This window comes from Eschrichtius robustus, chromosome 13, assembly GCF_028021215.1.
Source record: "Eschrichtius robustus isolate mEscRob2 chromosome 13, mEscRob2.pri, whole genome shotgun sequence".
In the NCBI taxonomy this organism is placed as follows: Eukaryota; Metazoa; Chordata; class Mammalia; order Artiodactyla; family Eschrichtiidae; genus Eschrichtius; species Eschrichtius robustus.
This window is the reverse complement of record NC_090836.1, coordinates 4126769-4151565: the sequence shown is the minus strand read 5'-3', so window position 1 is coordinate 4151565 and position 24797 is coordinate 4126769. Positions and strand designations below refer to the sequence as shown.

At 49.4% G+C, this 24797-nt stretch overlaps 1 protein-coding gene across 3 annotated transcripts in view; it reads left to right on the top strand.

Moving 5' to 3' along the window:
• The window catches only part of CRACR2A (calcium release activated channel regulator 2A), a 113510-nt gene that overhangs the window by 4793 nt on the left and 83920 nt on the right, over positions 1–24797 (top strand). For all 3 annotated transcript variants that reach the window (XM_068561364.1, XM_068561362.1, XM_068561363.1), the window contains exons 2-3: positions 7438–7682; positions 8341–8399. The gene's annotated coding sequence lies outside the window, so the exon portion shown is untranslated. The remainder of the gene's footprint in view (positions 1–7437; positions 7683–8340; positions 8400–24797) is intronic.

Here is a 24797-nt window from a genome sequence, read left to right as displayed (position 1 = left end):
TGCCTTGAGGCTGGATGCCCAGAAATACACCAGGCGTGGCTGAGAGCTTGGCTCCAGCGGACTCATTGGTCCTTACTACAGCCTTGCAAGATAGGTAACTGTTACTGTCGTTCTCCCCATGTTATGGATGAGAAAGCCAAGGCTGCGAGAGCTGGAGTAACGTGCCTGAGGTCATACGGCTCCTAAGAGGCTGAGCTGGGATTTGAACCCAGGCAACCTGGCCCCAGGGTCACGGGCTCAACCCAGCCTGCCCCTCGGGATGCTGAGCGCCGGGAACAGTTCTGACTCTAACCAGCCATGTGTCGTCGGGATTCACTTTTCTGGCCAGCAGGGGCTGGGTCACCACGTCAGCTCTTGTTCTTGATGGTGATCAGTTGTGCTTTTCTGTGCCCTCTTTGTGTCTTGCTGTCACCTGACCCTGCGTCTGCTCAGGGCAAAAGGTACTTTATTTCTGGGTTGTGGTTGTCCTGCTACAAATGTGGCTAAGTGTGTTTCCTAGTTCTCCAGCAGGCATTCTTTCTAGCATTTTTATCTTCTGCGCTGTGTCTCTCTGACACATTTCTTTTTTTGTTGGGGGGAGGGGCACAGCAAGGCATTTAATTAATTAATTAATTAATGAACTTTTAATATTTTAATTTTATTGGAGTAAGTTGATTTTTTATAATGTTGTGTTAGTTTCAGGTGTACGGCAAAGTGATTCAGTTATACGTATATATATATATATATTTATATATGTATATTCATTCTTTTTTAGATTCTTTTCGCATACAGGTTATCACAGAATATTGAGTAGAGTTCCCTGTGCTATTCAGTAGGCTCTTATATATAGTAGTGTGTATATGTTAATCCCAAGCTCCTGATTTATCCCTCCCACCATGTTTCCCCTTTGGTAACCATAAGTTTGTTTTCGATATCTGTAAGTCTGTTTCTGTTTTGTAAATAAGTTCATTTCTATCTTTATTTTTAAATTAGATTCCACATATGAGTGATAGCATATGATATTTGTCTTTCTCTGTCTGACTTATTTCACGTCGTATGATGATCTCTAGGTCCAGCCATGTTGCTGCAAATGGCATTATTTCATCCTTTTCTATGGCTGGGTAGCATTCCATTGTATATATGCACCACGTCTTCTTTATCCATTCATCTGTCGTTGGACATTTAGGTGGTTTCTATATCTTGGCTACTGTGAATAGTGCTGCTGTGAATATTGGGGTGCACGTATCTTTTCAGATTATGGTTTTCTCCAGATATGTGCCCAGCTCTCTGGCACGTTTCTTGTTGCTTGTCATTACCCTCTCCGTGAACTATACTAGCCCCTGCTGTGTTGCCCTGTACTCAGGTTTTGGGGGTTCATCTTTGCTCGGGGCTCGGGGTTCTGGTTTCAGTAGGTGTGGTGTAATTCTGGGCATGAAGGCAGCTGGAGAAGCAGCAAGGCCCCCAGCAGACTTCCACAGGGACCCCTGCAAATAAGAGAATGTATTGAATGCCTGCCATGTGCCAGGCACTTTTTCTCATCTAGGACTTAGCATCCCCATTTTACAGATGAGAAAACCGAGGCTCAGAGAGGTAAATAAGTCGTCTGAGTTCACACACCTAGTTCTGGTATAGACACCTCCCTCAGGGACACCCCACCATGCTGCTTCTCCCTGCGCCCCACGCTGGCTGCCTGCAAAGAGCTGCTCCGGTGGGTGGAGGGCTCTGCTTGATACCAGAGCTCTGTTAACACACCTGTAAGATCCCCTGACTCCACACCAGGTGAGCTGCCCCAGGCACAGGCCAGTCAGAAATACAGGGGTGGGGAGGGCCAGTTAAAAAGTCTGCTCTGGAACTTCTTTTTAAGGAACGCGATTTTAATACATTGAACCACAGCTCAAATCAGAAACAAAGACGCAGAAAGGAACTGCTAAGGGAAATGAATGTTAATGAAAAAAAAAAAAAAATGACTAGGCCTCCATTATGTAATCACACATTGCAAACTAAAAATATTTTTTTAAACGCACAAGTCCTATTTACTGGAATTAGAAATAGAATCAAAAGCTCTAATTTGTACTGAATAGTGATCATGTTATTCCACACACCACATCTGAATTTCCTGACGCTGGAGGGAATAAATCAATGCGGTTTTATTGAATGTTAATGCACACCCCCCCCCCCAAAAAAAAAACCCTCCAGAACAAAAGCAAAATGGTTGAACACCTACTGTGTGCAGTGCGTTGTACTGGGAGAAAGAACAAAGGCCACAGTACTTCTTCTGACAGCATAGGAGACCCCTGCCGAGGGAGCAGGACAGACTGTATGTTCTCTAGAAGGACATGGGCTTTGGAGAGGCTTAACTAGTTAGGCAAGAACAGAGCGGGGCCTGCAGGGATGGTGGAATTCAGCAAATGGGAGTGGTTCGGTCCTGGAAGAATGTTCCATGGGGGCTCTTCAGTCCATCTTAGTAGACAGCGTCTGAGCACCAGTCTGCATGGAAATTAAACCGATGAAGTTCTGCCCAGGCCATAAGATGTGCCTTGACCCTCCCCATATTTCTAAGGGTCACCTCCTCCTCTGGCTGGCCTCCACTGACTCAGTTTACCATCTAAAAGCTGTGAGGACCCAGGATGCGGCCCTGGACCCTCTGAACCTTCCTGCTTCCTGTGGATAGAGGTTGTCATATAGAATCAAGCACAGCTGGCCCTGCCTGGCACACGAGTGTCTGCTCTGGAGGGGGGTTCTCTAGAGTCCGCATGGATGTGGGTGTGTGTTACATGGACCACGCTCCGTTAGGAAGGAGGTGGTGATCGGAACCCCACAGAAGGTGCTATGGGGCTGAGGGGGAAGCAGGTAGGCCCACCCTCAGAGACTGACTCCCTTTGTACAAACTTATCCACCAGGAAAGCCAAACAAAACAGACGGCAAGGAGAAGCCAGGTGATACCCTTTTAACAATAGGCCACTGTTGATTTCTTTCCTGTCTGCTGCCTCGTCAGCCCTGGTTGGTTATAGGGCCAAAGGCAGCTTTTCACAGTTGGCCCCGTCCGAGGTCTGGTCACAATGGTCGGTGGAGACCTCTCTGCCCCCACCTGCCCAGGGCTGTGGCGTGTCCCTCACCGGGCAGCGGTGCCATGCTCCGTCTGCAGCCGGCGGAGTCTCTGGGCCAGGCTGTCCAGAGTCACTTTAGAAAGAGGTGCTAACTAGCACAGGGGTGGTCGTGGCTGACCGTCTCGCTATCACCCGGGGACACGCGTACCCACCCCACTGCCGACGGCAGGTAGCCTGACCTCCAGGCCAACTGAGCATGTGTTTTCTTTCCTGGGACTAAAACACAAGCTGAGTGACCAGCTCCCGTCCTGCGGCCCTGCCTCATCTGATGGGGTCCTGATGCGGCCCTCCTAGGATGCAGTTCTAGAACTCAGTGCCGGGGGCCAGAGCAGGCAGGTGGGTGAGCAGCTGTGCTTGGTGGCAGGTTCGTGTCGGGAGGAGCTTCTCCACGTGCCGGTGGTGGGCCTGGGCTGCCTCACTGATGAAATAGCTGTCCTTCCCGTCTCTTAGGCAGGTCGTGACAGTGGGGTGAAGCAGTGACAGGTGAAAGTGCGTTTACGTGGGGCTGCTTATATTTTTTTGCAACCCAGTGGTTTCCATCCATTCATCAAGTTGGGCTTAATTAACCATTTGCTTCGTAGGTCATCTAACAGGTCCACGTGGTGTCGGCTCAGGCCTGGGTGCCTTTTAATAGGGTGGCCGCACAGTCCAGTTAGGGGACTGAGGCTTAGCCGGCGACCTATATTCCAGAACTCTCTGGCCCGCCGAAGCAAGACCCTCAGCTGGCAGTGGGAAGGGTCGGGCTGCCGGGGACCTCAGGGAGCCTGGGCTGTGCTTCCTTCCAGAGCAGCCTGGAGACACCCACAAATCTAGTGAGAATCTGAAGGCTGGTCGTCTTCAAGAAACCGTCCACAGTGTGTCCTGTTGTTCAGAGCTTCTGCCCTCCCTTTGCAAATATTTGCCCAGGTGTGGGGAGAGTGGATGTAACCACGGATAAGAAAGGATGGAGGATGCTGGGAGTCAGGGAGTGCGGATGTGTGTGGTCAGACACCCGTGGGCTTAACTTGGTGTCGATACAGTCGGTTCTCGTTCCCAGAGAGCCTCCCGTGTACGGAGCCCTGAGCTGCGAGATGGGGCTAATCTTACCATCCTTCACTTAGAAGGGAGGAACTGAGAAGCTAAGCAACTCGCTCAAGGTCACACAGCCGGTCAGCGTAGACTCAGTCCAAGCACGGGCACTTGGACAGCAGAGCCCCCGCTCTTAAGAGGGTCAATCATGTGACGCTGGTGATGATTCTTCACGCGGATGGAGCTCTTTGCCGTGTACACAGCCGTCCACGCTCTGCTTTTAAATCTTTACAGCAGTGAGGTGAGCATTACGCTGGGTATTGTATACCTGACGGTGCATAGTAGATGAAACTATGACTGAGGAAACAGTTGGGAAATTGTAAAATGCTCTACAAATATGGAATAATTGTTGACTCCAATTTACAGGTGAGGAAAATAAAGTCAGAGAGGTTAACTGGCTTGCCTGGGGACACACAGGTGACAAAGGGCAGAGTAAGGATGTCAGCCCAGGTCCTAGGACCTCCTAACTGGTGCTATTTGTTTCCTTGACATCATCAGGGAAAGACTGGTTCTGAGTGTATCTGTCCCTTCTCCATCCCCGTCTCCCCTCCCTGCCCCCCACCACCAAATTGGTGCCATATGAAAATTAGGCAGAGAATCTAAAGGAGACTAAGGTCGCTTTCCTTAGCTTGGCTTCCTTGCCCTAAATGAAAAGGAGAGTGAAGTTAGGGGTGGAGTTGGGGAGGGTATCTGTCAGCACGGGGGCCGGGGGGGCAGGATGCAGAAACTGCACAGAGGGATCCTTTGTGTGCTGCTACCTCCTAGTTGGCGGAAGAGCCCTGGGAAGGGGTGGGCAGGACAGGGCATTTTGCCCCCATGGATGGGCCAGCACGTATTTTATGATCTCATGAAACTGAACACAAATTTATTTTAAAATTGTGAGTTAAGCTGGAATCCAGGGTCTATCCCTGGGGCTTGTGTGTTCACATGCAGTATTTATAAAATAAAGAAATCATAAATATTTTGTCTGAAAGATCTTAGGCTTGCTACTGAAAAGATGAAAAGAAAACCTCTAAAGCATCAGCTCTGCAGTGCAGCCTTTTATGATGTGGAAAAGTGCTAGAATTCTATCTCACACTTGAAGCAGAGGGAGGGATTCTTTCTTGCTAACAATGTCTTATTTACTTGCTTGTTTATTAATTTTTGAAAAGATAAGAAATGAACATTTATTTCACACCTTCTAAATGCAGAATCTGTGTTCTGAGCATTTATATGTGGTGGCTCATTTATTCCTCACAGAGACCTTGCTTATGTATTTTTAAAATGAGGCTATCAAGATCCTGAGAGAGTAACTTGATTCAAACTTCCCAGGTAGTAAGAAATGACAGCAAGATGGGAGATAACTATGGCTGACTCCCAACTGATGTTATTTCCTCAACAACAGACTGAGAAACTCTATTTTCATTTTCTTGGTTTTTCATTCCTTCTTTAATCTCAGATCTCCCATCTAGAATCTTTCCTCCCATCTGAAATACCCCTTTAAAAAATGTCATTTAATGAGGGTCTGTTTGTGACAAACTAGAGTTTTATTTATTGGAGAATGTCTTCATTTCTCTTATTCTTAAAGGACATTTTCTTTAAGGCTAGAATTCTCAGATGACAGTTACTTTGGTTTAGCGTGTGGAAGGTATTCTACGTTGTAACCATTGAAAGGGAACTCTTTCTCTTTGGTTGCTTTTAAGAATATGTTAGCCTCTATTTTTCATGTCTCTTAAGCTCCCATATTTTTCTGAGTCTCTGTCTTTCTGGGCTGCATTTGGTTAATTTATTTTGACCTAGCTTCTAGTTCACTGCTTCTTTCTCAGGCTGTATCTACTATGCTATTAAGTCTGTCCACTGTGATTTCAGTTATTTAATTTTTATTTCTAAAAATTCTCTTGGGTCCATTTTTCTTCAAATCTTCTTGATTATTTCTCATTTTTGTTGTTGTTGTTGTTCCCTGTTCATATTTACCAGCACGTCTTTAATTTCTTTAATTACATTATAGTCATTATTATAGTCAGAACCTGAATATCCCATTATCTGAAGACATGCCTGGCCAGTGAGTGCCTTCCTTTCTTGCCAGCTTATCAGTGCTTTTAGAAATATTGTTTTTTATCATTTATACAAGATTTTCAGTGGGAGGTTCCGTCTAAGTACTTAGCCTGCCGTAACGCGGGAAATAGAAGTCCAGCATATTTATTTAGTATTGACAAAACTAGGAGAGGGAAAAGCAGTGCAATGGAGGTCGGCCTTCTGGACCTAGAAGCCCACCCTGTACTGAAGGCTTCTGTGAGCGCCCCGAGCAGCTCGTGAGGTACCTCAGTGAGTAGCAGTCACGGCGCGGCTCACCCAGCGGAGGTTTGTTCTGTTCAGCACCCACCCACCGAGGACGTGATGCCAGAAGGAGCATGGACCAAACAAGAGGAGGAGATTTTCAGGAGTCGTTTTATCTCTGAGAGTTCCCAGGATGGATGTAGAGAGGACCACGGAGTCCGAGGCAGCCTCCACCTCTCCTCCACCTTTGCCGCATCGAACCCCTCCATCCTCTTGATCCCACTTCTAAATAGCCTAGCATCCATTCACCTGTACCTACTCATCTGCCTCTGCCCTGGTCAGGATACACCAGCATTTGTCTGGACTGTAATATTCCCCTAACGGGTCTCAGTGTATCCACTCCCCCTCTTCCCCCTCCTAAATTCATTCCCACAAGGAGCCCAAGTCACCTTTTAAACATGCAAGTCAGACCCTGTCTCTTGCAGCCTTTAGGTGTGGCTTCAGTGATTTCTCACGGCTGTGTGGGTGGAGTCCCAGGTCAGCATTAAAGCCAGAGATCTCATCCCAGAGAACAAAGCTTAACCCTGCCACTTCCCTGATACCAGAGGAAGGTGGGCCTGCATCTCCCTTAGGGGCCAGGAAAACATTTCCAGCGTCCCTCCCACGAAGCCCCTCTCCTGTCTCAGTGAGCAGAGGCAGGTCAGAAGCCCACCCCCGCCCCTCTCTGGCAAGGGCCTGCACTTGCTCTGACTGGATGGGGCCCTGAGCTGAGCAGAAGGTCGCCTATTACCCTGAGTGATGAACAAAAATGGCATCTTTCTGGAAAGGAGGAAGGGAAAAATGAGTGATATTAGGCAGGCAACCAGGGTCTGCTGCAAAACCTGACCCAGACCACAGCTGGCAGTTGATTTCAGGAGTCCCAGGTGGAAAATTAAGAGACTTTCAGGGTGTTCTCTATCCTGAGATCTATAATGAGTTACTTGAAGCCAAACTGAAGACACCTTCCCTCTGTGTGTTCCGCCGGCAGGTCCCGCCCTGACCACAGCTGCCCCTCAGGAGACTGGCCTGGAGCCACGGTCGGGCCACTGGGCTGCTTGTCAAGGGTGGGGCAGCGGCGACTTGCCACCTCGCCTCGTCAGCCCGGCCTGGGGCTCCACCTGGCACTCAGCGCGGCCACGGCTCTTACTACGGAGAGAGCTGCAGGACGAGCCCCGGTGCAGCAGGACCCCAGAGACCGGGATCCAGAAGAAACCGCAGGAGAGACCAGTCAAGGTGAGCTGCCCCCACCCCTGCCCACCCCGGGTGTGTAGCTGGACACGAGGCTTCTTATGGTGAGAATCAGAGGCTCCTAGAGGCAGGTATGGTGGGAGCAGCCGCCTGCCGGAAGGCTGGGCCGAACGAGCAGAGGTTCGGAATGATGCCGCAGGAGACAGTATCTCTCATCTTCCGTAGCCCCTCTTAAAAACTGTTGGTCAGCTTACCAAAGTGGACTCCCAGACCATGTGGCCCTTGTGTTTTTTGCGTGCCGGGTTTGTGGAGGGCTGCAGGAAAGGCTGACTGTCCCTCCAGGGCCTGCCTCTCTGAACAGAAAAAGCAAGTGGGTGAGAAACCAACGTGAGAGCCTTCGATCAAGGGTGGCAGATGAACGTCACGGACAGCAGTGGGCCTCCGCGGTGGGTGGGCGAGAAGTTTGAGTTCCAGGCCAGGAGCAGGGGTGACAGCTTCTAGAAGTTGTCTGCTAGCCTGACATTCTAGTTTCCCCAGTTCTTCAGCCAAAATGCAATACAGTAGAAGATGGAGTCCGGATGGCAGCGCAGTGGGGTTTAGTTACGGGTGACCGATGTAGCGTCCCCTGGGGGGGTGAAGTCACGCTTATTTGGCCACTGTGATGTGTGTTGTTACGTTTTATGTGTCTGTCTTAAATCTTCAGATTGTCGACTCCTTGAGGGCAGTCACAGAATACTCTGCTTCTCTTATATTCTTCACGAGGTCAGTACTCAGTAATTGCGTACTGTTTGATTGTTCGCTGTATACCTGTGCGATAAAACGTGCTCAGTCAGGGCCTAGAATTTTCATTCATTGGGCACAGTTGCCATCAGCACCTACTGAGGTGGGAGAATGTCATATGCCTTTGCCACTAGAGCTGGCCTGAGTGTATTCATTCCTTAGGGCTGCCCTAATGAGTGCCGCACACTGGGTGATTTAAAACAACAGAAATGTGTTGTCTCACGGTTCTGGAGGATGGAAGTCCAAAGTCAAGGTGTCGGCAGGGCCCTGCTCCCTCTCCGACCTGCAGGGGAAATCCTTCCTGGCCTCCTCCTTGTTCTGGCAGTTGGTTGGCAATCTTTAGCATTTCTCGGCTTGCAGCCGCGTAATCCACGCTCTGCCAGCGTTGTCACACGGTTTATCCCTGTGTGTCTCTGTCTTCACGTGACTGTCTTCTTCGGAGGACACCAGTCATATTGGGGTACCTTCTGAGGTCTTGGGATTTAGGACTTCACTGTGCCTTTTCTTGGAGATCGTAATTCAACCTGGAACGCTAAGTGAGCTCTTTTCAGTGACAAGACTAGGACATACACGGGGCCAGGGGTGAATAGTTACTGTGTCCCTTGGTGCGGGTGGAAGGAACAGGGAGATGAATCAGCGGGCCGTGTCCTCTGTTCTCTCGGCATCCTCCAGGGAACGTGGCTGGGCCCAGTGGAACACACATGACGCTCTGGCCAGTGGAGGGACGCCACGCTCCTATCACTGCACCTTTTTTATAGGACAAGTCAGGGAGAGGCCTCAACAGAAGGGAGCGAACAGACCATCTGGGTTCCGGTCAGCCTTAACTGGGAGGAAGGTGGAGAAACCCAAGCTCCGAAGGGGGTGGAGAGTGGCACCCCCTTCTCCTGGGAGAACAGGAGCTCCTGAGCCCAACCAGCTCATTGCCAGGCAACCCAGAGGGGGTTCCAGATGCCAGATTTGAACAGCCTGCTGGTCTTCAGACCCAATACAACTTGGACCCCTTGCTGCCAACTTTCTGCCTCCCGTTCGGGACCCCTTAGTGCAGAGGTTGTAAAGCTGAGGCCAACAGGCCACGTGTAGCCTGTAGATGTGTGTTGTTCACAGTGGCTGGTGTTCACATTGTTTTTATATTATTTTTGGAGTAAGTGCTATATTCACATAGCTCAAAAATCAAATCATTATAGAAAGATATCTAGTGACCTCTTATACCAGCCTCCATCTGCCCGTCCTGCCCCCTCCCCAGTAACCATTTTTATTTGTTTCTTATACATCCTTCTAGAGTTTCTTATTGCAAAGAAGAAGCAGTACCAGTATACATCCTCCCTCCATCCCGTTCTTTCTTACATAATTATGGTATACATACTGTACACGCTGTTTTGCCTCACTTTTTTCGCTTCATTGATCTTGGGGATCTTTCCCTATCAGTGAACCAAGAACTTTCTCCTTCTTTTTCACAGGGGTGTAGTATTCCGTTACATGTATCGCTATGAACGTCCCTCTAAGAACTGCTGCATCCCATAGATGTTGTATGGTTGTGAGTGTTCTGTTGTATGGATGCACCGTCATTTATTCAACCAATCCCTGCTGATGGACACAAGCTGTTTATAGCTGTTTGGTGTTTATTACAAGTAACGTTGCAGTGAATAAAACTGTATTTCGTCCTGTACCTGAACACGTGCAACATTTTAAAATTCGGAAATATCTTTGAATGATCAAAAGGGCTGGAAACACTGGGTTCTAATGACTGTTGACAGCTGGTTGGATCGAGTGGCAGCTGTCTCTAAGGGTCCCTAACTGGGGACCAGCCTGCCCACATCCAACGTTTTCTCCACCCCCTCTCTGTCTCTTCCACTAAGGCTGAGCGTTGACTCTCACTGAGCACATGAGGGTGCTGCTTTTCTCATAGTAGATTAAGAAGGAAGGGAAATTGCTCTCGTCCTTATGTCTCTTCAAAGTGGAAAATGAAAGCCAGGGAGGCTGTCTTTTTCCAGAAGAAAGGGAAGGGCAGACGTCTACGTGGATGTGATTCTGCTTCACTTGCACCTGATGGGTCGGCCCCTGTGTGTTACCGTCTGAGCGCTTGAGCGCATCCTTGCCTTGCTAGGCCCCTGCCTTCTTCTCATCTCAGAGTAGGAGGGAAGGAACTCTGCTCGCTGGTCACTTTTGCTCTGCTTGGAGAACTTTAGCTGCTCAGAGCCCAGCAGTAAAAACGAACAAGACAGTCAGGAGTACTGTTCGATGACATATGTCATCGCACCAGAACCCCACGAGGACAAGGTATCCCTACTCCTGTTTTAGAGACGAGAAAACAGTAACGGAGTGAAGTCGCTCTGCCAAGGTTCATAACTTGTACGTGGCAGACCTAGGATCTGACCCAAGAATTTCAGGCTCTAGAACCTGTTGTTTTAGCCGGTATAGTATGCTGCCTCCAGAGTCTTAAAAAAGAGGTGTGGTTTACGGTTACACCTCTCACCTTTGTGACTGCTGTCAGTGGTGGCATGGTGAGGACGGTCACGACGAAGAGAACATCTCTGAAAATGGGTGAGATGGCGACGCGCCCCAAAGAAGGCACGTAAAGAGGATGCCGTCTTGTTCTCCTGACAAAGGCGATGGCTCGTCCTTTGCGGTCTGTCACACTGTATAGGGAGGAATTGGCTTCATTGCCCCTGAGGGTCTTTTATACCCAAACATCTGTGGAGTGCCTTCTGCATGCCAGGCCCTGTGCCAGGCGTGAGAGAGGAGACGGAAGAGCCACATCCTGGTCGGAGGGGCCGAGTGAGGACATGTGGACCGAAAGCTGCAGTGCCACCTGGTACCCGGATGTGTCAGGCTGGGTCCTGAATTTCTTGACAAGAGAAACAAATGCACCGTGGAGTAAGGAGGTGGGTGGTTTCCTGTCTTGGGTCCACCGTTGCCTGATGAAGGAAGGAAGCGGGGCCCGGAAGCGCAGGCTGTGAGTTAAGGTGTTGAGCCATCCTTCTGCCTGCAGCCTGGGGGGAGGCTGATGGTCCTACTCTCCCGAGGCCGTGGGCTCCTTGAGACGGCCTCGGCCGGGGTCGAGAGGCGGCCGGAAGGAAGCCTCCTTTCCCCTCGCTGTCCTCCAGCTCAGCTTTTCTCGTTCCTGGTCATTTGTTGAGCAGGTGAGCTGGGCTTACCTCCCTGTGAGGCACTCACTCTCTTCCCCAGTGAAGGACCAGCCTGGCCAGCCTGGGGGCGGGGATGGGGCCAGGAGGGCACAGTTCACGGGCCGCTGTATTGGACTTTTGAAATCACACCCCAGCAGAAGGATCTGCAGGCCGGGGCTTCTCCTCACTGGGACACGCCTTTCTTGGTTTTTTATAGTCACTGTTTATCTTTCATCTCGCCCAAGTTTGCAGCATCTGTCATCTCTGTGGTTATCTTAGAACAGTGGGGTGGGGGGTTGCTTTCTATTTACTCTTTCTCGAGTGTGACAGTGTGACGAGTGTGACGCTAACCACAAGGGCCTACAGGCAGGGGGAGGGGGAGGGAGCCGGTGCCTCGTCAAACCCTGTGGTCCTCCGTGCAGCTGGGGCTGGTGGTGAAACTGACAAGACCAAGGTGGTAGATGTGCCCCAGTGACCGTGAGGGCTGGGGGCATGTGGCCTGTGCTTCTGTGGACGAGCAAAGGGAGCGAGCTGCTTTCTGGGTACAAAGGAGAATTTGGAGTCCGGAGGGAATACAGACAACAGGCACTTCTAGGCCCACAGCTGTGTGGGCTTCTCTGTGCTGGCAGCTGGGTGGGCATTCAAGAGAAGAATCCTGTGTCCTTCTTGTCCTCAAGGAACTTAGTGACAAGGAGAGGAGATAAATAACAAGGATTTACTGTAGAGCCCAGGGAACTATATTCAATACCTTGTAATGGAAAAGAATCGAAGAAAAAAGAACATAGATATATGCATATATATGTATATGTATAACTGAATCCCTTTGCTATACACCTGAAACTATCACAATATTGTAAATCAAGTATACTTCAATTAGAAAAAAAAAAAAAGAGGAGCAAAATGTACAGCTGACCTGCCCCCTTGGGCCTGTTTCCTCATTGGAGAAATGAATGAGGTTGAACTTGGTGAGGATTCCTAATGGGGTCGGTGGAGTAGTGCCTCGCTGTGTTCCGTGAGTGGATGAATCACCTGGGGGTCTCCTTCTAAAAGGAACATTCTGATGCAGTAAGTCTAGTCCAAGGCTGAAGATCCTGCATTTCCAGCAGACTCCCAGGTGCTACTGCTGGTCCAAGGACCACAGTGCTTTGAGTGTTGAAGCCCCACAGGGCATTCTGGAAATGTGTGGGGTGGCTTTGAGCTGCCGTGTGACTAAGAGATGCCCTTGGCATTGACTGGGTGCAGGTTAGGGATGCTCGTTGTGGTTCCGTGTGCAAATCAACCCCATCAGTGAAGAATCGTCACCTGCCCTGCCAAACTCAATCCAACACAAAGAGAAATCAGTTAATACCTTTGACATAGTAGTGTGAAACATTTTCAAAGAAGTTATGCTCAAAGCCCAGTGATTTAGGAGCTGGTTGTTTTGGGACGAGAAGAGAAGCCTAAATGGAATAAAGGCAGAGTCCTGAGGTGATTGGATAATTTCCCCACTCCACGCGTTCTGTCTAGTGTAGAGCATTTCCAAACATACATTTAACTGAAAAGGGTTTCAGTGCAATGTGGAGTTACTGCAAAGGCAAGGAAACCTTTGTAACAGGAGATTCGAGACTCCATCTAACAGACGTGGACGTGGGGCAGCACATTATTAAATTAGCAGGCACCTGAGTTGCCACCATCTCAGTGAACTTCTTTATAGAAGCTGTTTTTGAAATAGTTTATATTCTACTGTATGTATATGTATAATCTAATCTATCTATCTACATACGTATATATGGAGTTCAATGATAAGAAACCTCTTGCAAAATTTACATATTACAATGATTTTCTTTGGGGTTGCCTGTGTGTTTCACTCTGACTCTGATGTTCTCATTAGAGATCTACCAAACAACTTTTTCCAATCCATCTTCCTCTTCCCTCTCCCTAAAGGAAAAGGATAATGTTTCCAAGGCTTTTTTTTTTTTTTTTTTTTTTTTAATTTATTTATTTATGGCTGTGTTGGGTCTTCGTTTCTGTGCGAGGGCTTTCTCCAGTTGTGGCAAGCGGGGGCCACTCCTCATCGCGGTGCGTGGGCCTCTCACTATCGCGGCCTCTCTTGTTGCGGACCACAGGCTCCAGATGCGCAGGCTGAGTAATCGTGGCTCACGGGCCCAGTCGCTCCGCGGCATGTGGGATCTTCCCAGACCAGGGCTCGAACCCGTGTCCCCTGCATTGGCAGGCAGATTCTCAACCACTGCGCCACCAGGGAAGCCCTCCAAGGCTTTTTTAATGCTAAAGACTGAATATTGGGATTGACACATATACACTAATATGTATAAAATGGATAACTAATAAGAACCTGCTGTATAAAAAAATAAATAAAATACAAAAATTCAAAAAAAAAAAAAAAAAAAAGAAGACTGAATATGTGTGCCTACCCCCCTTCATGGGTGGAGTTTCCAGGTTAGAGACTTGTTTTCCATGATACTTTGTTCCATGTCTCAGCACGCTAAAGTATATTACATCATACTTGTATATAAGGCTTAGCTCATTCACAAGAATAATTTACTTCTTTGTTTTCTCTATTTCCACACTTGTAATTTAATTTCGCAGTGAGGTGATTTCCTTCCTGTTATCAGATGCAGACAGGTAAACGGGTTTGTTATTTCTTATCCTAACGTGTTTTATTCCGTTGTCCTGTGCTCTTTTATTTCCTTGTGCTCCTTATATAGATTGTTTAGTCTAACCTTACCCATCAAGAGTAGGTATAAGCATTGTCTGCCCCATTCTGGGTTCCAGAGCAGTCACGCATGAGTACTTCCTTACTGAAAAAGTTATTATTTTGTTATAAATGGCATTCCTTTTTCTCCTTCAGATTCCAGTTAGAGCTCAATGATGCATATGGGTCAACTGATTTATCTAGGAGTTTCATTTCTGGTGGCGAAGGGGGCGTTTCCAAATATTGGTTATAAAAATGGGGTGTTGATTGGAGAGGGCGGGGCACCATTGGACGAAATGATCTCTGAGGTCTCTGACCTTCTTTGTGCAACACTGAAAAAACAATAGATGACAGGCAGTGTGATTTGCGAGTAAACTGAAAATCATCCTATCCGTGAAAGTTGGTGTCACCCATGATGTCTGCTTGGATGAGAGGCTGTGAGCCCTCGAGCCTGGGAAACTCTAAGAAACCAAACAACAAAACCTTGCTCCCCTCCCCGACCCCGCTCCTCACACTTTGACCTCACTCAGGATCACGTGAAACTGAACCTCTGGAGTGAGGCCCAGGCATCTGGAGTCTAAAACTGTCCCCAGATGATTCTAATGTACTGAGAGGTTCTGGTTGTCCCAACTACCAGAACCTATGAAAGTGAGCCTATCAGAAAAAGGTTTTTGCAGATGTCATTCAGCTACAGATCTCCGGGTGAGACCGTCCCAATTATCCAGGTGGCCCCTAAATTCAATGACAGGTGTCCTTATAAGAGGCACACGGAGGAGAGACCCAAAGAGGACAAGGCCGTGTGAAGACAGAGGCAGAGCCTCTAGTGATGGAACCACAAGCCAAGGGATACCGGGAGGCGCCAGAAGCCAGAAGAAGTAAGGAAAGGACTCTCCCTAGAGCCTTCGGAGGGAGCACGGCCCTGTGGACACCTTGATTTAGGACTTCCGGCTTCTAGAACTATGAGAGAATACATTTCTGTTGTTTTAAGATACCTAGTTGGGTATTTTTTTGCTTTTTTAACATCTTTATTGGAGTATAATTGCTTTACAATTGTTAGTTTCTGCTTTATAACAAAGTGAATCAGCTATATATATACATATATCCCCATATCTCCTCCCTCTTGCGTCTCCCTCCCACCCTCCCTATCCCACCCCTCTGGGTGGTCACAAAGCACCGAGCTGATCTCCCTGTGCTATGCGGCTGCTTCCCACTAGCTATCTATTTTACATTTGGTAATGTATAGATGATACCCAGTTTTTGATCATTTGTTTCGGCAGCCCCAGGAAATGAATGCTCTGCCTATAGGATGGATAAAATTTGGTGAGATGGGGCTTCCCTGGTGGCACAGTGGTTAAGAATCCTCCTGCCAATGCAGGGGACATGGGTTCAATCCCTGGTCCGGGAAGATCCCACATGCTGCGGAGCAACTAAGCCCGTGCACCACAGCTACTGAGCCTGTGCTCTAGAGCCTGCGAGCCACAACTACTGAGTCCACACGCTACAACTACTGAAGCCCGTGTGCCTAGAGCCCGTGCTCCGCAACAAGAGAAGCCACCGCAATGAGAAGCCCGCGCACTGCAACGAAGACCCAACGCAGACAAAATTAAAATAAATAAAATAAATACATTTTTTAAAAAAAAACCATTTAAAAAAAATTTGGTGAGATGGAGGGAGTAAAGGAGTTTTTCAGAAATGGAAGCAAAATGAATGAAATTGAGAAGGCACGGCTAGAGGTAGAATAGAGGCAGAGTGGCTACCACAGAGGGCTGTTCCTAAGACGAGTGGGAACTCCTGTACAGAGCCCCCCGAGAGCACCCCAGAAGTTGACGATGCCTTTCCTCTCCGTCTCTCCTGGCATATTTCAGGGAATTGCCTTTGCCACACCTCCTTAGAGCACAAAAGGCCCAGGAACCCGGGAAGTGAGTTTGAACTTCCTTCCACAAGCATGGGGGCTACCGAGGGACGCTGAGGAGGGAGCAGTGTGGCTTGGAAGGTTGGAGGCCTGCCTGCCTGCCTAGGGTTGCACGGCGCAACACTGGGTCCCTTCTGCTCTCCGCCCCTCCCTGCATTGGGGGTCGGGGGGACCTCTTTCCATGGCGGCTTCGTGAGTTTGAGTGAAGCATTTGTTTCCCAGCCCGGGAGCTCTGGGTGACTTCACCCACATCAGTGGGTGGATCTGCCGACGCCTTAGAAGTTGATCCCTTCTGCAGGCCCCTAAATAAAGCTCCATCACTTCTGATGAACCCCAGAGGGACCGTCCTCAGCCCACCGCACTGGAATGAGAGCAGCCAGCTTCCAAGCATGCACAATGCCAACTGTACTTTGTTAATAACCAGCCAGTTATCTTTTGGAGGCATCTCGTGGGCACCGTGTCGAAACCCAGACCCAAACCCTACTTTCTGCCAACAGAAGCAGGGGAAACGTTCTTTATGGAGCCTGGGAAACCAGAGTCCTCCCTGACTCTTTGGCCAGCCCAGCGGGAGCTGAGAGTGTTTGTCCTGGCATTCACTAATCACGTGACTGGATCGCGTGTGTGCATTTCCCAGGCATTGTTTTGAATAGCAGACTCAGAAAGGACCAGTAGCACGGGAGCAGAGAGGTCACCCTAAGAATGATTGCCTTAGGGGTGGAGGAGCGATGAAATGCTGCCTGGCAGGAGCTGTCTAGGGACTACGGTGCCCTGAACTGGGGGTGGGCAGGGGGGCCTGGGTGGGCTGCAGAGAGAAGCAGAAACGGGAGCAGCCACCCATCAGCCGTGTTGGGGATTCAACGTCACCTGGTGTCCCAGATATGAAGGAAGGGCACAGGAACACCGTCATGTCATTTGGTGGCGATGAATGTCTTTAAAGAAAGCAGGTCACTTCCTCCATGGACACCCCGCTTTGACACTGTGAGGTCAGTGGCTTCTGTTTTAACGTCAAGGGCGAGGCTGCAGAATGCTGGGTGCAGGTCGGAAGGCAGCTGCTGACCTCGGGGAACAATGTTGGGGTCCCCTGGATAGGATGCTCCGGTAGAGGTCATTCTGGGCATCCTCCCGCTTCCAGGAACCCCTGCCCGTTATGGGTTGTGAAAAAGAAGGGCATCTTCAAGTGAGCCTGATGCTGAGGTCAGGGACGGAGGACCACTGCCGCCGCTAAGCCTCCCGGGCGCTGAGCCGCCCCCTCCCGAGGCTTGCTCTCACTGTGATCCTGAGAGAGGGCACCAGTGAAGATGCTTCCAGTCAAGCAGCAGAGCATTCTGAACGCAGACACACGAACTGTTTCCAAACCTCCACCTCCGATGTCGTCCTATTTGCAAGAAAACCAGAGGGATTTTCCCGGGGTGGGTGGAGGACACCCACCGATCTGACACTAACTGGCCCCCTGAACTGTGGGGAGAAACCAGACCCCAGGGAGTCATGCCTCCCGGAGAATCCCTGCTGGGACGGGACGTCTAGGGCTGGCTGCCTTCCCACAGGTGGGGACAACCCGGAGAAGGGGCGGCCCCAAGACCAGCCACCGGTCCATTCAGTGGGCAGACACGGGGTGCGGCCTCGTGCTGGGCACTCAGGACAGGGCTTAGGATGCTTCTGGGAACGGGCCAAGCTGCCCTCGGGGAGCTCAGGTCCGGCAGGAGAGGGAGAGGTTGACTGATGCTACACATTGTTACGATGGGCTTACACGCTAGAGAGGGGTCGAGGTCCCTGAGAACCTACAACAGTAAACCTAGTCTGAGGGTCTTAAAGGGCATCTGCCCCTTTAAGATCTGCCCTATTTACAAATGGACCCTCCTCATTTACAGATGAGGAAACTGATGGGGGACGGGGGTCGGGGGGGTAGGGGGCGTGGGGGGGTGGGGAGGAAGTCGGTAAAGTTGACCTCTTTAGTCAGTGATCGAGATGGATGGGAAGCCACTTCTGGCTCCCAATTCTGCCTCCATCTCAGCCGGGGGAGTTCATGTCTGCTGTGGTCGGGGCCAGTTTGATGGACATTGTCAGGACAGTGTCGAGGTCCAGGAAGTCGTAAAGCCCTGCGGCGGATGGGGGAGTGGCAGGGGTGCCCGCAGCCCGGGCTGGCAAGGGGCTCTTTCCACAGGCCCTGTTTCTGAGAGGCGGGAGCTCTTCCACGGGATGGGTGAGTCCCTGTGGAGCTATTTGTCTCTGAGTTGACATCAGAAATAACGAGCCTGCTTGGGAAGGCGTGGTCCCTGCTCAGGTGTCGGCACTGCCTTCAGGCTGCCCTCCAGCCTTTCCCTCCCCTCCCCTCCCGACTCTGAGCAGCTGGGCCAGCCCAGGTCACCACAGCCCCTCGCTGCTCTAGTCTCCTTGTTTCTACGAGGTTTCTGTTTGACTCCATCCTCCACACTGTCTTCAAACTGTCCTGGTTCTCTTACCCTTGGCTGTATGACCTCAGGCAGGTGACTTGACCTTTCTGAGCCTCGTGTGTAAACGAGGGCGGTCGACATCACACGAGGTTGTAAGTGGGATCAGTTAGGACAATGTCCTTGCACCCAGCACAGCGCCTGGCATGTATGAGCTGCCTTAAGTGCGTAAGTTTCTGCAACCCATAAGTCCTTATCACCGACGAAATAAAGAATAACCCCCCTTAGCATTCAACTCATCCAAGAAGCTTCTGTGGATTCCTGTTCTGTGCTAGTCATTGTGCTAATGCTATGGTTACAGAATGAGTGAGCCAGTATCCCTGACCTCCAGGAGCTAAAAATTTAGTGGGGGATAGATTTGAATAGAACCAAGTGTAACGCAGTGTGATGAGTGATGTATTAACAGCAAACACCAAGGGCGATAGGAGCACAGAATAAGGAACTGAGTCCGTTTGGCCTGGCCTCCCAGGCTCCCAGGCCCCCAGTCCTACCTCTCTCGACGTGAATGCCCAGGCATAGTCTTCTTGCTCTCGTTACCCCAAATCGGCCTCCCCCTGCTGCAGCCTGGTGGGCCATTTCATGCTGCCCCCTTTGCCTGGAATCTCCTCCCCTCGTTTCCTCCCTGCCCAATTCTCCCTATCCTGCAGGGCCCATGTATGTACCCCATCCTCTGCAAAGTCTTCACTTCTCACCAAATCACATATATGTTTATCCTAAGAAGAAAGAGCTGAGAATGTAGCAAACAGTAAAGAAGAGAAAAATATCACCCATAAACCCAATAAACAGAGATAATCACTAGTAACATTGGGGTATATTTCCTTCCCATCTTTTTTTTTTCAGTACACACTCACACACACACACACGCACACACACTTATTACCTTGCCCCGTTCTACCTCATATTTTAGGTTGTCACATGAATCTGTCTGCATTTGATGGTGAGCTTTCTGCGGGCCCAGATGACGTGTCACTCACTTTTTATCCCTGTCCCCTAACCCAGCGCCTTGCACTGGGGGCCTCTGTAAATGTTAGCCCACGAGAACTGCCGGGTGGATTCATTTGGCCTTGGGATGCAGCACATGATTATTCTGAGGAGGCAGATGTGCTGTCCTGGGCTTTGCTGGTTGGTTAAAACTCACGTGCGTTCCTCAAGCACCAGCCACTGCTGGCCCGTCAGGTGCTCTGCTGGGTGGCTGGGGAAAGGGATGAAAATCCGTAATGATTCAGCGGCTGAAACACGGGTGGGTGATTAAGTGCGGTCTGCATCCCACATCGGGTTGAGTTGGAAGCAGCTCTACCCCTGCTATTTGATGGAGGTCCTTTTCTTGCATTAGAATGACACAGTTGATTCTGGCCAATCTTTCTTTATTCTTTCTGATCAAAAATAGTGTCGGCGTGTGACCCGGGAAGGTGAGAGTGAGATTTTTCTTCTCTGAGAAATCAGTTTTGGCTCTAAAATACCTTTGCTCAGATAAAACTCAAGAGACTCTTGAGCTGGGGTTGGAAGTGGAAATGACAGATGCTTCCAAGAAGCTCGGTTTTGAGGGAGGTGGGTGGCATCAAGTCAGGAGGGGACCAGAGGGGAAAGCAGAGCAGAGCACACTGGAGGGTTTCACGGGGACAAAGGCAGCAGAAAATGTTCACAGGACATCAGGATCCCTTCAAGGCGTACGTGGAGAACATGGGCGGCTGGAGGTATATTGACTACCTTCCTTTTTGGGAATAAAATGTAGGCACTTCGTCGGTAAAAATGGCAGCCGAACAGGAAGAGCAAATATAAGGGCGACAGACCCACTTGCCTCTGAGATTTGTATATGGATATGGCAGGATGCTTGTTATTTAGATGTCTTTTTTCTTTCAAGGAGATGTGGCAGAGCAGAGGCTATTTCTAGAATCAAATACCTCTGAGGGAATTTAATGACAAGATCAAGGAAAAAGTCTGCAAGGTTTTGGCTTCTGATGAAAAGTATTGAAACCCAAGTAAAATGAAAGGGAACCTTAAGCTAACACATTCTGGATATGGGTGATGTGAAGGCATCTCAGCCAGAGAGGCTCTTTGGGGGCCAAAGCATGGAGAGGAGAGCGTGGAAATATTTAGGGCTCAGCCTCTCTATACGCCAGGATGAGACATGAAACTGAAGGGCCCTGGTGATTTACAAGCTGCAAAAGGGGAGCTCAGGAGCCCGAGGCCCAAAGCTAGGACATTGGTGGCAATGGAGGGGAATGTGCTTTGTAAGAAAATCCGAAATCTAGTTTTCTTTCTCTACTCCGCATTGCTGTGGGCGGTAAAGGGATTTAGTAGAAAGAACGTAGGTTTGGGATGCACTTGATTTGACTCTTGCCGTTTGGGGATACGTTCTTAATAAATATTTTTCCCAGACTCAGTGTACTCCTGTGTACGACTCCCAAACTGCCCCCCCCCCCCTCCTCAAGCTGACCTCCAGCTCTGAAAGCTCTCCTCCAGGCCTCACACCTCCCTGTGCTCATGCATTCAGGGCCTGTCCCGGGGGGCTGGGGACGCAGCAGTGAACCGGAGCGACAGAGCTTCGGCTTCATGGAGCTCGTGTTCCTGACCAGGACTGTGCAGCCGAAGTCTATGTGAGCACACGAACTTTCTCACATTCTAGTTGCCACTGAAGAAGAAGGAAAGGAAGCAGGCGAAATTAACTGTATTCACATTTTCTTTAACCTAATATACCCCAAGGTTATCATTTCAGCATGTAGTCAACCTGAAACGTTATTAATTAGACATCGCACGTTCCTTTTTTGGGAACTAGGTTATTCTTACAGCGCGTCTCGTTTTGGACCGGCCACGTTTCCAGAGCTGGACAGCCTGGTGTGGCTCGTGGTGACTGTGTCGGACAGTGTGGCTCTGGGGCTCAGGGGTGACAGTCCGCCATGCCCACCAGCCGTGAACACAGAGGGAGGCGCTTCACTGCAGGCCCTGCTGCTCGCAGGAGGATGCTGCCAGCCCGGAAAGGGGGGCCCCCCTCCCTGGGTGCTCTGCCCCTCCCCCCGGCTGCTGATTTCATCCAGAGAGAGGAAGATGCCGTGCCCCAGGGTGCTGCCCTAGTCTGTGGGTTCAGGTGAAGAAATGACACTGAGCTCTCCTCTCTGTAATAATAATAATAATAGTAATGGTAATAATACAACTAGTACTTAACGAGCACTAAGCATAGGCCGGGCCCCGGGCTAAGCACTGTACCTTATTATCTTCACGACACCTTTATGAGAGAGATGCTCATATTATCCATGCTTAACAGAGGAAAGTGGCTCAGAGAAGTTAGGAGCTTGCTGAGGGTCACACACGTAGTAAGTCACAGACCCGGGGCTTGAACCCAGGGCTTCCTAAAGCCAAAGCCTGATGCTCTTAACGCAGAGAGAGTGCAGAATGAGATCCCGGATGAAGCCAGCTTCTCCGGCCTCCGCTGAAGGCTCTCTTCCTCTGCTCACAGGCCTTGGAGATGAAGGTTTCCCCGCGGGTGACTCAGTGTCCCAAGGAGAGGTAGACGTCCAGCACCCTGGGCCTGGCCCTCCACCAGCTGTTGTCCAGAAGCCGTACCTGCTGGCATGTTCTTATGACAAATCAGACAGCACGAGCTATGGATGCCATAGAGTCATGTCTGTGTTACAAATAGGATGTTAGCTGTTAGGCTTAGATGACAGACATCTTTGTTGACTCTAAAGCACCGTACGAAAGCTTGCTGCCGTTGTTGTATGGTTATTACCACTGTTAGGGTTGAGTCCATGTGGCTGGGTCACTCACCGTAGCCCAGATCACCGCAGCAGCGCCTGTAACGTCAAATGGCAACCAACACGACTTGAGTTGTCTGCTGCCGGTGGGTCCCAGCACCTGGCAGTCTGGCACTTCGCTCATGCATGTATCGCAGTAGAATCCACTGTGCAGGTGACCTAGTTAGCCAGGTGTTCTCAGCATTTGGAGCTCGCCCTGTGCGGAAATCTTCTCGATGTTCAGCCTGGGGTGTCTAGCAGCATGCCTGGCTCTTCAGAGCAGAGCGGGAGAGACACTTAAAATCCCTCTGACGTGATGGAGCGGCCGGGAAGCCAGCCACCAATGTCTGGAGGAGAAAGGGCCCACAGGCTGTGCTGTGGGTTTTCCGGGCATCCTCGTGGCCTTGCTGAATGGGATGACCTTGAGGAACATCCAGATCCCATTCACTCTCTGAGGCCCACTTTAAATGTCCCCTCCTGCCCTGAAGACTTTCTTCCTTGTCAGCCCCCTCCCGTCCTGTCCCACCTCTAGTGTCCTGTAGTGCTGAAGGCCTGGACCCTCACTTAGATCTTGCATTGTCAGCTACACGTTTTCTGTATGGCCGTGCCCCTTCTTTCTGTGGCTTCTCCCAGTGACAATCACGAATTGACTTGTGACATCCCTGGTGATCTGGTTGGTAAATTCTGCTTTGCTCCAGAGAGGGTTCCGGGGGCTGTTCCATCGCTGTGAGTGCCCATGCTGCACCGCCCCCCCCCATTTTTTTTTTTTTACTTTTCGGCCGTGCCACACAGCATATGGGATTTTAGCTCCCTGACCAGGGATCGAACCCACTTCAACTGCAGTGAAAACGTGAAGTCTCAACCACTGGACCGCCAGGGAGGTTCCCCCATGCTGCCCGTAATTAATTTTTCATCCAGCTTTGTGCGCTGCCTCTCCATCCAGAATGTACATCCTCTGAGAACTGTGCTCTTGTGATCTTGGCCTCCAATTAGGATGTCTGCCTGGCTTACCTTGCGGCTCAGTGACAATGTATTGCTCTATGTGGAGGAAGGGCAAGCGCCCCGATCCAAGCAGCTTCCTCTGATGCTAATCATTTGCGTAATACCCTTTACTTTTATTTCACTGCAATGACCATGATTTGTAGTATATATTCACTAATTTGGTAAAACCTCTCTGCTGCACTGGAGACCTTTTCGGCTCTGCCCTGTATCCCAAGACCCAGTTCAATACCCCTAGAACCTGGTAGGAGCTTGGGAAAGACTATAGTTTAATAATGCATAGATGAGTCAATCAGCTTGGTCACTGCAGGAGAGGCAAAGGCGGTGGCAGGGAGAGGGGCCGGAGCTGGGGTGCTCAGCGGCTTTTGGAGGGCTTCAGCTGTAAAGAGAAGCGAGGTCAGTTACAGAAGGACAGGTGGAATAACAGAAAACACATTGGCCTTGAAGTCAGGGCCCTGAGGGTCAGGCATTTTCCTGTACTGAAGTTTATTTTCTATGTAACCTTGGGAAAGTCTTGTGAGGGTCGAAGGAGGTGTTTATTGTGAAATTGCTTTGTAAACCATAAAGTGGCCTGGAGGGATGTTATTCATCACCCTTAGATCTGGTTCCGTGCCTACCTGTCCAAACATATTTCTTACTCATTTGATTTAGCTAGAATAATCCTCTCATTTTTTAAAAAAAGATATGTTTTTTCCTTTATTGCAAAAATAACACATTGAAATTACAAAAATATTAGAAAATTCAGTGAGGTACCACCTCACACCAGTCAGAATGGCCATCATTAAAAAATCTACAAATAAAAAATGCTGGAGAGGGTGTGGAAAAAAGGGAACCCTCCTACACTGTTGGTGGGAATGTAAATTGGTGGAGCCACTATGGAGAACAGTATGGAGGGTCCTTAAAAAACTAAAAATAGAGCTACCATATGATCCTGTAATCCTGCTCCTGGGCACATATCTGGAGAAAACTATAATTCGAAAAGATACATGCACCCAAATGTTCATAGCAGCACTATTCACAATAGCCAAGACATGGAAGCAACCTAAATGTCCATCGACAGATGAATGGGTAAAGAAGATGTGGTATATATATATATATATATATATATATACAATGGAATACTACTCAGCCATAAAAAAGAATGCCATTTGCAGCAATATGGATGGACCTAGAGATTATCATACGACGTGAAGTAAGTCAGACAGAGAAAGACAAATACCATATATCACTTATATGTGGAATCTAACATATGACACAAATGAACTTATTTACAAACAAAAACAGACTCACAGGCATAGAAAACAAACTTATGATTACCAAAGGGGAAAGCGGGTGGGGGAGGGATAAATTAGGAGTTTGGGATTAGCAGATACAAACTACTATATATAACCTAGAAACTGCCATACAGTGAAGTAAGTCAGAAAGAGAAAAACAAATATCGTATAATATCGCTTATATGTGGAGTCTAGAAAAA